Genomic DNA, 13,295 nt, shown 5'->3' with positions numbered 1-13,295 from the left:
GGATTAAGTTTCAAAGAAGTGATTGAAGAAAATATTGTAGAATAAAACAAGGTACACAGTAAGTGTTTAGTAGATCACAACATTTAAAAATGTTTCAGAGAAGTATGAGGTATAAAAGGGAAATAAAATCTGGGATTATGTAGGGATTATACTGAAACTTGACTAAGGGACCAACACTCCTGAACAAATAACATTACATTAAACTAATTAGAGTTCAGAATATGAAATTGCTGAAGTTTGCTATCTCAGCTGTTTCTTTAAACTGGAAAAGGAATTAATCCATATTGTAAATATAGTTTGTGGTTCAAAGGGCAGAAGCTATAAAATACTGCTGAAGGTTGGAAAAACAACAAAATCCACAAAAAAAAGTGGAGCCTGAAGTCCCAGTCCATGAAAACCTCAGGCTAATGAACAGCTCTCTGTGTGAGTTCAGTCACTGGTGTCGGGTGCACTGCTGCTATCAGTGATGTGTATGTGGGATGTACTCTAAATTCAGGATATTTTGTCTGCAGTTTAAGGCTGACTAGTATAACTGAAGCTAGACATTACAGATGAGATTTATTTTTAATCAGAGGGCATTCTTCCCTGCTGCTATTGTTCTAGAGACAATACTTGTTTTTATTCTTTTACATTTCCTCTAAAAACTTCTGCATTATAAACTTTCTTATTTAGTAAAGATGTCTAGTATTCAGTTTTGATGGCTTGCAAGTTCTATTTAAATTGATAAGGATTGCAAATGCCAGAAATTCATAAGAGGAGGACTGTGGCACATAGAAACTTGTGGAGGATGTTATGGCTGCCTGCTGGCTCCTCTTGCTGGTGGAAGATGCTGAGGCAGGCAGCCAGCTGCTCTCCCCAGGAGGGAGTTAGTCCCTGGATCTCAGTTTGGGAATGGCTGTCTTAAATAATTTTGTTCAAATATAGTGCCTTTTATGTTCTTTCCAATTCTCTGTCCTGCTTGCAATTACCATTTCACATGGGAAGCATGTATCCTTTCTTCTTGTTCCTCTTCTTTTATTGAGATGGGCTGTCAGTATTTTACTCATGCTGTTATACACTCTTGAATGCATACATGTACATAAGCATTCTATGTATGGCAGACTGAGGTAATGAGAAGTACATTTGATCCTAAGCTTCTAAGGTTTGCACAGCAAATATGAAATAAGACTGTGCTACATATAAATAAGCATAACTTGAGCCTGTGGATAACATTTGGATCAGCTCTTGGCTATTAAAATGCATTTTACTTGTTTGTTTTTTTTAATAAGCATGCTACAAGAGACATTGGCTAGGTGATCAGTATACCTAATTTAAAAAAGGCATTTCTGACAGTGTATGTGGCAGTTATCTCAAGTAATTTTCTAGTTGTCTGATTAAGCTTTTTAGCTTTTTGACATTCTGTTTATCACATTTTAAGGGCTGATTTGAAAATTGCAGCACTGCACTACAGACACTACTCCAGCAAACAGCAGAGAACCGTCAGCTATAATCTGTGAGTCAACAAAGACAAATGAAGTTTGGTACCGAGTTCTGCAGATGAGATGTAATCATGTTATAGAACAGTAAGAAAGCCATGAAATATTGTATTATCCTGCCTGCACAGTAAAGAACAAATGCTGTTTAACCTGGCATGATAACACCATTTCTTGCTGCATTACTGAAACCTGCAACTTTGATACAGTAGGAAAATCAATGTCTGATCAACAGTTAGGAAAATGAGAATAAATTGGTTGCATGTGTTTGTTTTTCTCTCATGAAATGCATAAGGCCACTGAATGACAAACAGATTTGGTGATCTTGTTTACTGAGGAAAGCAACACACAGTGCAGAGCCGTAGAGCTCTTCACTAGACAGAAGGAGACTACTGTTTTGGAAAGAGACAGAGTATTTGCTTCTACAACAGAAAGGATTATGTTGTCTTTTTCTAAACATAGACAGTATTTGTTTTTCCACCTGTTAGTTTATTTGCATGTGTTTAGGGGGGATTCTCTTCCACTGTCAACACATAGTAGCTAAAGGAATTGCAGAGGAGTAGTGCAATGCTCAACAGTTAGAGGTCAGGAAGGTGAAAGCACACTGAAAACTTTGCCAGGAGGCTTGAACATGTTTGTGGTTTCATCTATTTAGCTTAGCAGTGGTAGAAGATTTAGATAATTACCCAACAACCTCCACAGTGTCTTGTTCAGAAATACTACATCTCCTTTTCAGCATTGTCACTGGGAGCTCAATATTTTAAGCATTTTCATTCAAGTGTTATAATTGGGTCTGATATAATTAGGAGTTAAAGAATGGTGGCTGAAGTGATCCATCTAGAAAAGATTAGCTGGAGGTTGTGAAGAGAAGGGGAAACTGTCATGCTTTCATTAGAGTTCAGTTCAAGACTGCATAGTTTCTGTGGCTGCTGATGCATCACAGCTTGGAAGGTCATGCATTTTCAAAGATTTTCTGTATGTTTTGAAGGAAACTGGGAAACAACTCACCCCTTTTGGGCTGCACACTGAAATTAGAGCACTATAGCACAAATCCTTTATTCTAACATACTCAGTAGATGTTTGTGTGCTTCAAAGGCAACCACACTTTTCAGTCTCTCAGCTTGACTGTGCGAATCAAAGGTGTTCATAATGCCTTTTTTCTCATAGCCAACTGTTTCGCTTTATGGCACTTTTAAATTCTGTTGCACCTTCCTTTTGTTCCCTTTCTATTTATTTTTATGTCTTCTCTTTCTTTTCATCCCTTTCTTTATTACTTCATGAGTGCCAGCTTTTTCTTTTTGAGTTCTTTGTTTTCTATGTTTCTTTTGCCAGTGCAGGATGGGATAGTTATTCAGCTGTTTTCTAGAAGAGCCAGTACCCAGTCTTTGTCTCAGTCTTCTCCTGTTTTTCTGAAGGAGGCAAACAGAAGAGGGAAAGAAATTAAAAAGTGAAGTATCTCTGCTGAGGGAGACCTTAGACTCACAATAGACAATATACCTGTTTATAATGAGCTGTAGTTGAGATACAGGCCAAAAAAAAAGCGCAGAGCATGAAGTGCACAAGGACAACTTGCATACACAGATTTTGCAGAATAGCAGTCCAGATATCTTGCTAGAACAAGCTTTCTCCCAGTTTTTTTTCAGCATTTCCAAAGTTGCCTTGCTAATCTGTCTTCTTCCACTTCTGCCTCTAGTATTGATGGAAGCACTTGTAAAAGTAAAAAAACAGCCCATGCCTACAGTGCTGGAGAGAGTACAGGTCCTTGGACCTAAGAACAGAGAGAGTTGCAGTTGAAGAAGCTCTCCTTCTTTGGAACTAGTTTGCACTCTCCTCCCCAAAATATCAGTGGAATATTCTGCAAATGAAATGTATTGAGTCAAAGGGGGATAGACCTACCTTCTGTGTAAGTTAATGTAACATTAATACATCAAACCCCTTGGAAAGTGAGGAGGAGCATCAATTCCTCTTGAGTGTGAGGAATTGAATTATGAGGTTAGGGTAATGTGCATCTGTGCCACCAGTGTGTCTGGCTCAGTAGATAATGGCACTTGAAACAGCTGGTGCTGAAGACATGGTGCTCAGGGCAAGATGTTCAAACCGGCCGGAGTCTCTCCTTATGCACAGGATGCCTGTTGGCCCCAAAGCACCTTAGGTGTGCTCCTGGGATGCATTTTCTGTCTTATTTCTCGTGGCCTGTGCAACATGGCTGCTTTGTAACTGCTTGAAGGTGCACTCCTGATGCACAATAAAAATGCTAACGTAGTCATACCGCAAATTTTCCCATTTTAAATTCACCTTTTTCTCAGAAATCACAAATTTTAACACATTATAATGGACTAAATTATGGTCATGGACTTCTAAGATGATAACCTGCGCTGCTGATATGTTACTTTCTTTAATCACAGAAAAGAGGGAAGCAGTTATAAAATAATGCTAAGATTGAAAACCCTGGGCTGAGTTTTCTGCTGTGCCTGTAAAGTAGCACTGGACAGTACCAGACTGCTCGTGAGATGTGGTATGGGTTACAGCAGGAGTATATACCATGGGACCCTGGTGCAGCCTATGCTTTCCATTAATTATTGCTATAAAAGCTATATGATGTATCAGCGATTCATTTTTTTTCAGTTGGCCGTTCCCACGCTGTCCATTTTATCTCAGTTGTTAATTTAATCCTGGCAGTAAATTGCCTCGCTTCTCTTAAATCTCCTCGTCCCGCCAGCCAGGAGCGAGGGGGCTGGGCCGGGGATGTGTGGGGGGAACGCGGCGGCCGGTTACTTGGCTGGTGATTGATGGCGGTGGGTAACGGGCTCGTTAAACCCCGTCCCTGCCGGGTGAGCGAGGGTCCCCTCAGGTGGCGGCGGGGGCTGGGGAGGCGGCAGCTCCGCGCCGGCCGCCCGCGGGGGGGCGGGAGGAGGCGGTGGCGGCTGATCCTTGGCTGGCTCCGGGTCCGGTGCGATCACTAGTGGGAGCTGGAGAGGGCGAGAGGAGGGGAAGAAAACCCCAAACCACCCCAAACCCAAGTGCAGAGGCCGCGAGCCGGGCGGGAAGGGGGGGTTGTGCGAGTGCGGCGGGAGAGGGAAGGCAGCCCCGCCGAGCCCGCCAGCCTCCTCAGCCGGTAAGGACGCAGGAGCCGGGCGGGGAGCGGGTGTTGTGGAGCGGGGATGCTGCGACGGGGGAACGGCGAACGGCCGGCCGGAGCTTCCCGGAGCGGAGGGAGGGTCCCGGGGAGCTGCCGTGAGCGGCCTGCCAGCGCCCCGCACCGCGGGTGGGCCCTCAGGTGGCCCCGGCTTCGTGTCCGCCTCAACCAGGGGAGCGCCCCGCATCCAACCCGGCGCCTTCCAGCCCCGACCCGGGGCTCTGCTTCCCCCGGTTGGGGAGCTCGGCAGCGAGCTGGCGTCCCGTTCCGTGCTAGGTGTCGAGCATTTGCTTTAGGCTGTCTGTAACTTGCCGCAGCTCAAGAAGCTGCCACGGAGTGTGTGGCTTGTCCCAGCTGGGAGGCTGGTAAGGAGTCGCTGGACCTTCTGTCGGCCACACGCTGCGCGTTGATACGTTCTCGTTACTTGCATGCCAGAGGCTGGAGACTAGTCTGCCGTGCTCCCGAAACGCGCTTTTAAATCGAAATGCCATTTTGTCAAGGTACATCTTGTTTTCTAACTGAAGATGATGGGAGGACTCGGTGAATCTTTGGGAAGCGGTGATCACTCGCGGCGTGCTACGGTATTGTTAACTGCTGGGCTCTGGCGTGTGTGACGAACTGACGTGAACTCTGCCTTACCAGTCAGCACTCGGGTGGTTTTTTTTGTGGCACTTTGCAGAAACATAGTGTTTTGCGACTTGCTCTAAGGACCTGATGAATGTAAATTATAGAAAGCATCGCTGTTAAGGAAGCTCTTGTGGATAAAACCGGAGGTCTGTCTAGCGTCCTGAGTGTGATAGTGCAAAAGTAGTGCCAGTGGAGGGGGGTGGCTGTAAAAATAAAGCAGGCGTGTAAGGATAATTCTCCAGAAGGCTCTCTCAGCATGCAATCATTTGCAGCTTGGATGCTTTCTAACGGAGAGCTGGTGTCTTTATAACCCTCGCTGATTTTTCCCTTCCATGAACTGCTCTGATTGCCCCTTTGACCCTGTGTAAACTTTTAGCATCTATAACATGCTGTGGCAAGGAATTTCATAGGTGTAACTTTACCCTGTGTCAAACGCTGTACATCTTTATTTCGAACCTGTGTTTGGTAGCACCTAAGTCTTGCACAGATAGTGCAGAATTGGTCTCTGTTCCTCTCTGTCCCATTCATGCTTTTATAAACTTCCAGTGTTTCCTCTGTTGTCTTGTTTTTAGGCTGACATGCACTCTTGCTTAATTTAAAGTTTACCTTAAGATACGGGAAAGGAGTACAGCATCATTGTTTGCTGAGAATGGGTCATTCTGAATGTCAGACATGTAAAGTTAGGATCTTAAAAGTTATGGTCTCTGGGAATAACTCGTGGAGGCCGTGCATCTTAATTTGACAGAGTGGCTCCTATGTGATTGCCTACAGAGGACAAAATTGCATCTGTCTAGCAACTAGGAGGAAGCTTATGGCAGCACTCACTCCTGCTTTCTTTTCCTGGCAAAGGCTGTATGCATAGGGAGTGGATTTCTTTCAGAAGTTTTAGAAAGCAATCAAAAACCAGAGCAGCATTTTACTATTAGAGCAATATGATTAATTCCTAATCTGCTTGTAAGTAGATTTTCTGGTTCAGGTATTGAAATTTTGCTTTGTTATGGAACAGTTTTGCTGTTATTTCAAAATAAGGGATCAGTCACAGTAAATACAACCTAAGGGCCTTGACTGTTTTCCCACAACCTACTACCCTGTTTGGCTTCAGCTGAGCTGCTCTTGATTGACACTTGTGCAATCAGGAAAAAACAAAACAAAACAAAAAACAAGCCTAAGGCCTTTGGGGTAGTTGTATCTGTACCTATCTATCTGTGTGTGTGTCCCTGACCTAGTAGTCCTTCCTGTGGGTGGGCAGAATGAATGCTCTGGCTTGAAGTTAGCGCCTAAGTATGTGCTTAACTTAAAGGATACAAGTGGGTCCGTTTTAATTGGTGCACTTGTGTAATTAAAGTGATGCATATGCTGGGATCTTCACTGCAGTGAAGCCAGAACACTCATCACTTTGCAGAATCAAGCCCTCAGGTCTTGAAACTCTCTTTTAAAGAGCTTTGGTTGGTGATGATGTAAACTGACAGATGCACAAAGGCTGTTCGCAGAGTCTCATCTTTCTTGCCTATTTCTGTCATTCTTCTCTGTGTGTTGTTTCCTAGAAAACAAGGGCTTCCATGCTTAAGACATAATATCTGTCACCAGGTGAAAGGAAACAATGAGAGAAGTCTGATGCTCAGGTGGAAAATGATGTGTTACTATTCCCAAGAAAGAAGATTGGCATTTTATTTTTTTTTTTAGATGAATGTTTATGAGCTGCTCTTTTTCTTAACCACTGCTTGCTTGCTGTTCACTACAAGGCACTCACCTAGATTGTAAACCCTGTGGGTAAGGGACTGCTTTACTTTGGCTCATGAATGCAGTACCTGGTAGGTACAGTGCGTGTGTGAGGAAATTTCTCTGGGTCCAGCCTAAATGCTGCTACTAACAACAGCCATTCCACGTAGTTTACAGCCTTCAGACGGAATATGGGCTAAACCAGAAAACAGTCTAAAAACTTGTGGAAGGTATTCTTTACTGGTAGTTGCAAGGTTAGAATAGTATATAAAGCAGCATGGCTTTCTTGGTTGCCATTACAGTACTTAAGGAGTTTTTGAGGATTTATAGATGTACACATATTTGACTCGTATGTGCAAAAATGTTCTAGCTCATGATGCTGTAAATACCACAGATATTGAGCAGAAACAAATTAATGAGATCTGTTGGTGGTAACCTGTAAAACAAACTATAACATAGATCTTAGACTTATTACAATTCAGGTTTTTGTTCCTTTTCAGTAGATATGAGCCCCTATTTTTAAATTATCTTGAAGAAACTGAAAATGTTGCCATCGATAGGCAAAATTTGGAGGAAACTAGTGAGAAAATGCTGCCATCTGGTCTAAAGTTTGCATGTGTCAAACTGGTTTCTTTGCTAGCGCATGTTTCAGACCTGTCTTGCTTCTGATTAGTGCTTTTCTCTTGCTGTATCTGTATCTGATTGAGGCTGGAAAAATGTAACACAGGTTATATGATAAGCTTTTCAAAAAGTCTACAAATTGTAACATTCTGATGATATCTAAGAATGGTATCATGCTTTACATCAACAACCTTGTTCTTTTGAGTGCATGAAAGGAGGGAAGATTTATCTGTTACAGCTTCTATGAGGGTTGGACTTGTAGTAAGAAAATGATTTTGAGGTAACTAAAATACTTTGCAAGGTAGTATTTGATAACATTATACTAGGTTTTTCATGTATTACATTACTAAGTTTACTTTTCTCTGCTTAAAATGTCAACACCTCATCAAGCTGTAAAGAAATTCCTAGGTGATCAGTTATTCTTTATGATTGGTTCACACTGCGCTGTGTGCACACCCAGGTGTGAGTGCCTATGCAGACAGCACACACACGAAAGAGCAAGTATCTGTGTGTCTCTGGTATGCAAGCAATACCCTTCAATTGCTCTTGAACACAGACTATGCTGCAGGATTTTTTTATAAGAAGCAAAATCCAAGGAAACATCTTTCCTTAGGCATTGTGGCTCCAGGTGGGAGTCCCAGCTAGCCTGAGGGGTACGACCCTGCTCCAGACTTTCTCTTCACAGGGTCATTAATGGGGGCTGTGTTCTCAGCCCAGCTGCCTGCTTTTCTGCCAGTTGTCGGAGTGAGTATCTTTTAGGCCTCCAAACCTATGTCAGATTTGGTTATAATTGGCCAATAGGCTCAAAACTTAATAGAGAAGGGTTTGACAGGCATGTTTATCCACAGGTAAGCAAGTCTAAACATTTCCTTGGGAAAGTAGGCAGACAGTCATTTTCTGTTGGAATCTGGATGTAAAGCAAGTTCTCATCTGATGGTGCAAGGGCCAGCTGGGAGGACGTTTGCATGGAAGTTGTGATTACAATTTTAAGCCCTATATCACTGGTGTATGGAGTCAACTGTGGAGGCTTGTGGGACTGCAGATACAGGTCTACAGAGATTGCAGAGCTTAAGGAAATGAGCCCAAACTCCTGAATGTAATGGAGAGACTGGAGTAGTGATGTGGGTGTGGGGAGAGTGTCAGTGTGAGCGTAGGTTCCTCCTTTAAATGTTCCAGAAGGATGTTCTGTGTGTACACAGGTCTTAGAAACCTTCTTCCTCTGAAGCTGATTTTCCACATTGAAAATTAATTCAGTGCTAAAGTCAAAATACATTGCTACAAACCTCTACACATTGACGTTATGTCACAGACTGTAGTTTCACAAACCAGGATGAATAAATACACATAATTAAAATGTACATTCTTTACAACTGCCACTTATTTTGCAACACAAACATTGCTGTTTTTCTGAAACAAAAGCAAATATTGTTTGGTGTTCTGAAATATTTCACGTGTAAAGTCTAAGATACAAAAAGTGTTGTATATAAGAAATACTTATAAAGCAGCCACTTAAAATAAAAGTTTTTAAAGGGCTAAGTTATTCAAGACTGATTCCCTGAAGCTATGAACATACTTGCTCATGCATAACTACTGAGCAGCGCTTAATGTGAATAAAATTGTACACTTTCAGGTTTGTAGAATCAAGATCATATAGCTCTAGGTTATTTTCCCCACTTCCTAATTAAAAACACACAGGTCAATTAAGGATCGAATGTGACTTTACCTTTGTGATTATCTTCATTTGTAGAAATAGTTGTTCCAATAAATATTTTCATTTCAGTATGATCTGACCTTTGTCCAACTTGCTTTCCTTTATTCTTACCAATTTTGGCCAAGGAAGAATAGGGTCTAGGACATCTGTTGCTGGGACAACTCTCCATGGGTTGGCAGATAACACAGGGCTGTGCCAGAGTCCCAGAGCAGAGATGTCCTGGTGGAGAGTTGGCCCTTCGTGGAGAGAACAGCCTATGAACAGACTGAGAGAGTTGGAATTGTTCAGCCTGGAGAAGGCTTTGGGGAGACCTTATTGTGGTCTTCCAGTACCTGAAGGGGCTACAGTAAAGCTAGGGAGGGAGTTTTTGCAGGCACATACAGTGATAGGATGAGGATTCATGGTTTTAAATTGGAAGAGGAGAGGTTTAGGTTAGACATTAGGAAGAAATTCTTCACTATGAGAGTGGTGAGACACTGGTACAGGTCAACCAGGGAAGCTGTAGATGCCTCATCCCCAGAAGTGTTCAAGAGCAGGTTGGATGAGGTTTTGAGCAACCTGATCTATTGAGAGGTGTTCTTGCCCATACAGAGGAGTTGGAACTAGAAGATCTTTTAAGGTCCCTTCCAACCAAAACCATTCTGTGATTTAAAACAGACTATGAAAATAAGAAATGTTGAAACATGTATATTGGACACATTTATTTTATGAAAAAACCACAACAAACAGAACAAAACCAAAAATAAATATTGCAGGTGAAAAAATAGATTTATTTGTCTTGGATTGATAATGTATATTTGAACAGAGTTTGGCTAGTTGGTTTTTAACTCTTAAGTACACAAATACAACTTTATTTGTAACCAGGTAGTTGAATCCATTTTTCTTCGTGTGCCTGCCAATTTCTCTTCTCCCTAGCAGAAGTGGTGATGAAATGACATACACAAGTGTGCATACAGAATACAGTGCAGAGGGTAAAGGTATACTCACAGGCTAAATCTTTGCTAGTCATATTTGTGTTAGATCCTGTGGACTGTAGGTTCTGTATGTACATGAGAAGATTTGGACAAGGCAAACATTCTTCTGTGCCAGATGTATTGCAAAGTCAGGACACTGTAATGGAGATAAGGTTAATTAGCTATTTGCATTTTCTACTGAAGTCAGATGCATAATTTTTTTTACTAACAGAATTTCTCTTCAGGCATAACTATCTGGTAGAGTCTGTTGAAATGAATATAGCAAGAGTTTTGTAGCCTGCAGAAATACAATTAAGTGTGTGCAAGCACCACAGACTTCTTTATTCATAGCCAAGTCTTGTAGGGTCTTGTCTTACTGGAGAATTGAAGCAGAGGAACCCTTTGAGCTGAGCAGGGTCCTGTTGCTTCAAGGAGATGCCATTGGATTGGTCCCTAATGTTTCTGTGTCTTGGTTTCTGTGTAGTGGGGTGTAGACACCAATACCCTTGTGAAGTGTTTTGAGACCCTGGATAATAAGGTCGAGTACAAGCTGCTGCCATTGATGGACAGAATGAGATGTCAGTTACTTGCAGACTGCTTTGTACTTTCATCTTTAAAAATATTAACATGTATTGTCTTACCCTTTTATTCACAAGCTTTCCTAGGCAGGCATTCAAGGCTGCTACATTCAGCACCTTGCAACTATTATGAATATGAAATTTTCAATTTGTGTTGTGTTTAGGGTTTAAAATGCTGATAAAATTTGTATTTGGCAGATTGTAGGAAGTTCTTTGACTAAAGATTGCCAGTGTCATTTCTGTGTTGAAACTACAGTCCACCTAATTTGGTGGTACATCACTGTCACATGAAGTGAGCTTCTTGTGGCAGAAAACACTCTTCCCTCAGATATTAATCTCCTTTTACAAGTTTGCCTTGGCACAGATAGAATCACTTTTACTATGGCTGAAGAGCAAAACCATTCTCGAGAATTTTGGCATTATTTGGAAATGGATGGTAAACTCCACGCATTTATCTAGGGTTAACCCTGTTGTCACGAGCTTAAAAGGCATTTTGTTTAGACTTAAATGGGGAAGAAAAGAACAGTTTCCCACACCTATTTACATAGGGTATGCAAGTTAGGCTTGCCAGTGGTATGTGAGCAGCAATGGCATCACATAGATGCATATTTATATTTTATGCAAGGAATGGGATGGTTTTTTACTTTTCCTACCAGTCTCTGGAGCAGCAGGCAGATGCATTTGAAGTGGAGGATGAGCACACTTTTAGCTGGAAGCTAATTAATTTTTCTCTGATAACAACATATCACAACAGTTTTAAGCTTGTCTATTTCCCCAGTGCTTCTTCCACAAGCAAGTCAGAAGCAAAAAAACCCTAACCCACAATAATTGTTTACAATGGGGATTGCACAGCATTGTTGGGCTCTTCCGTGTAATAGTGATGCTGCCAGTTGAGAACCTGCAGAAATCATTTACTCCAATTAAAAATGAAAGAAAATAAAGATAACCTTTTATAACTTTTTGCTCATAAATCCACTGACAGGAAGTAATCAAACTGCTCTGTAGCTGAATTACGTAATTTTTGCAGACTTTCATTTTGAGTGAAATTTGCTTCCCTGACAAAACTGATATGTGATCTGAACAACACATGCTATGTTTTGAAGTCGTGAAATTTTCTTACGACTTGATGTTTTTTAAGATTTTGTAGAAGTTGTTGGTTATTTGAGAGTTACTGCCTTAATTTAGAACAGAACAAAGCAACACGAAGAATGGTTTTTAGTCCTCTTGGTTATAAGCTTTATTCTTATTTTTTGAGGCTTGAATCTTGAGTTGTTTGACTTCGTATGCATGTGCATAATACCTTCAGATTTACTTGGAGCTTAACTTATGCAGAAATGTTTTGCTTGCTTTCTTGAAAAGAGTAGATTTCATTCTTTGTGCAGAACTAAATTATTCTGATTCACCTTGCCAGTTTAGGCAATGTGACTTGGAATGGTGTGGAGAAATGGGCCTGTCAAAAGGGTTTAATCTATTTTTATACTGGGCTTCTGCTCTCAAATGCTTCACATATATTTGAAATTATGAATCCCAATGTCATTTCTTTCCTTTGTAGCATTTCAGCTGTTTCCAGAAACCATTATTGGTATTTCTTTTCTCTTACTGGAAATTTAATAGAAATTAAAACCGTGTGACTCTACTTTTGCAAATGGATATAATCTTACAGGTTTAATCACTGATGCTGAATATTTTTAGAAGTTGGTGAAGCTTCTGCATAGAGACAGGAATTGGTATTGAAATACCTCTAGAAAGGTTGGTTTGTTTTTTTTAATGCAAGTTATACTTAAATACTGGACTTGGCTCAAGGTAAAAAGTAAACTGTAAATAGTCTGATTGACCAAAAGGAGTGCTATTAAGGATTAATTATTTTAAGGTGGAAGTAAGCTTTTAGAAGTGTTTTCCCATAAAATTTAGGACCTAAATGGGCATTTGCTTTGGGAATTGTTGGAGCATTGGAGGAGTTGCTGTGCCTAGCTCATTTTTTTAATCATCCTTGCTGGAAAAAAGCACCCTCAGCACTCTTAGCAAGTGGTAGGAATGTGCCTGATCTGCATCAGTGCAAAGGCACCTTCCTTGTTTTGTCTCTTCTCCAGCTGTGAGGTGAGATAAACTCACTGGCTGTCCTCAGGCAAAGTGAGGCAATCCTTCTATGAAGTGTGTCTTGGCTTAGCTGGCTAGTGCAGAAATGAACAGTTGAAGATGCTGTCTTTCTCAGAAATGAATTTCTTTTCCCTGTGACTCCAGTGTAAGCAATATTTGCAAATGGTACTTGACAGATTTCAAAGGCTAGAGATGGAGAGGTTTTGATTCTTTTTTTCTTGTGTGCAACTAATATTCTTAAGAGTACATGGGGTTTTACGTTTAAAATAGTGGATAGCTGTACCCATGAGGTTAGGGTAGAGGAGATCCAGACAATGGTACTACATTATGTCCTGCAAAGTTACCTTGTTTGATTTTGGTCTTGTGACTCGACTAACTGAT

Source organism: Apus apus, chromosome 4 (assembly GCF_020740795.1).
Source record: "Apus apus isolate bApuApu2 chromosome 4, bApuApu2.pri.cur, whole genome shotgun sequence".
Classification (NCBI taxonomy): Eukaryota; Metazoa; Chordata; class Aves; order Apodiformes; family Apodidae; genus Apus; species Apus apus.
This window is presented reverse-complemented; position numbering follows the sequence as displayed.